Genomic DNA, 2229 nt, shown 5'->3' on the forward strand with positions numbered 1-2229 from the left:
CCTTATAATGTTATTAGACTACATTGTAATGCTAAACATTGTTAGTTTGCTGTGGGATAAAAAAGACTTTTCCCCAGCTTCTCTCCCCCAAATATATGTGTCAGACCTAGGACAATGCTTGCAACTAATGGTGAATGATTGTCAAGTTATCTCCCTGAAGGCACTAGCCATCCAGAGCAAGCAGATACTACTGTCTGTCCCACCATAGGTGGGGCTCACTCCCTACTGTTAGGGACAGTGGATTGCTTCCCCCGAAAGCTTAAAATAAATCAAGTCTCCAGCTCAAGGACAATCAAGGTTAGGCCTCCATCATGAATCTAGAATCTGAACATCTTGTTACATGCATACCCTTAATCCCTCCTCTTCCTATAGCGTGTATACCCCTAGAGTGTCCCCCTCTGATTACTGTATTACCTATATATAGTACAACCCCTTCCTGTGATATATGTTTTTACCTGTAATCAGGGGGCTTGCACTGCCCCCAAAAGATATATAAGCCTTGGTTAGGGATAAATTGCTCTCTCCTCTCCCCCTCTCCTCTGGCTGGTGAGATCATGGTCATCAAGGAGGTCAGCATGCTACCATGAAATGTGTCTGGCTTCTTTATTTTACTTTTTTTCCTTGTCTCTTTTATTCTCTATTACTTTATTATAATCTTTATATATCTTAACCATACAATTGCGCTTACAGGTCCCATAATAGTGTGAGCTGGTTTCCCCATAGTTTGCTTGATATGTTTTAGTCTCTAGTATAACCCCATTTTTTATTTGTACCTTTCTCAATAAATAAGTAAATTGATGGCCATTATTATGGATGAAATGCCCCACTTCAGCCTAAATACATGTTGTAAAATCTAACCCGTATAACTACCTTGACCCCTGATGGCATAGTGGTTGCCATTTGGGCTGCGATTTGAAAGGTCAGCAGTACCAAATCACTAGCCCCTTCCCAGGATTGGAAGAAACATAGCCAGCATGCTCTGTAAATGGGATGGAGGATGGGACTTCGTCTCTCTTACTCTCGATGTGCTGTCAGGGGAGACCCATCCCTGAGCAATGACATCATGTTTACTAAAATAGAGGGCTAGGGAAAAGAAGAAGGCCCTCAATAAGACGGATTGATGCCGAGGCTGCACCCATGGTCTCAGACGTAAGAAGCGTTGTGAGGCTGACACAGGATGGAGGCGTATTCCATCTTTGGTACTGAGGGTCACTATGAGTTGGATCTGGCTTGAGGGAATGACCATGCCTACCTAAACTTAAAGTTTCATTTGGTGACGGATTTTGTTACATTAGTGTGATAGCAGTAAAGTAAGACATGCCATAAACCAAACTCTTTTGAGATATAAAGGAATAGAATACGTTGTCAAGAACTAGGAGGGCCTTTCTCCCTTCCCGGCCATCTTGGCGGCTGCTCTCGGTTGGGGGCCGTCCCGCACCTAAGACAGGAAGATGGTGGCCACAAAGAAGACGGAAAAGTGGCTGGAGTCCATCACCTCGAGGCTCCGACTCGTTATGAAAAGTGGGAAGTACGTGCTGGGCTACAAGCAGGCGCTGAAGATGATCAGGCAAGGCAAAGCGAAACTGGTCACCCTGGCCAACAAGTGCCCAGCCTTGAGGAAATTAGAAATCGAGGACTACGCCATGTTGGCCAAAACCGGTGTCCATCACTAGAGCGGCCACAACATCAAGTTGGGCACTGCGTGTGGCAAGTACTATAGGGTATGCACCCTGGCCATCATCGACCCTGGTGATTCTGATATCATTAGAAGCATGCCAGAACAGACTGGTGAAAAATAAACCCTGCAATATTTTTCTTTAATAAAACTGGCCAGAGCTTGCTTTAAAAGAAAAAAAAAAAAGAACTAGGAGGAATGTACATGTGTTTGGTCACCAATTGACCGAGATCAAAATGGAAAAGACGCAAGGATCTCCCCCAAGAGCTAACACAGACATTAAGAGCCTTCCTTCCTCCAGAGCTGACACTCCGAGTTCAGACTTCTAGCCTCCAAATTTTGAGAAAATACAATTTTGATCATAAAACACACCCACTTGTGATATTGCTCTAATAGCAGCACTCAATAAATCAACTCTTTTAAATAAAGATCCAACCAAAACTTCATAATCTCTAAAGGAAACCTAAACGGTAACTGTTCTTCCCTGTTCTCTGTAGTTGGCCTTTACGCCTACATCCACGTATTATATCAATATAAATACATATTTATAAAGA

The 2229-nt window shown here is 43.3% G+C and overlaps 1 pseudogene; it reads left to right on the top strand.

The window, feature by feature from the left end:
* Positions 1-1451: 1451 nt before the first annotated feature.
* Positions 1452-1799, top strand: LOC101638684 (annotated as a pseudogene).
* The last annotated feature ends 430 nt before the right edge of the window (positions 1800-2229 follow it).

Source organism: Echinops telfairi, unplaced genomic scaffold (genome assembly GCF_000313985.2).
Source record: "Echinops telfairi isolate 266 unplaced genomic scaffold, ASM31398v2 ScPeMD7_7467;HRSCAF=8505_0, whole genome shotgun sequence".
In the NCBI taxonomy this organism is placed as follows: Eukaryota; Metazoa; Chordata; class Mammalia; order Afrosoricida; family Tenrecidae; genus Echinops; species Echinops telfairi.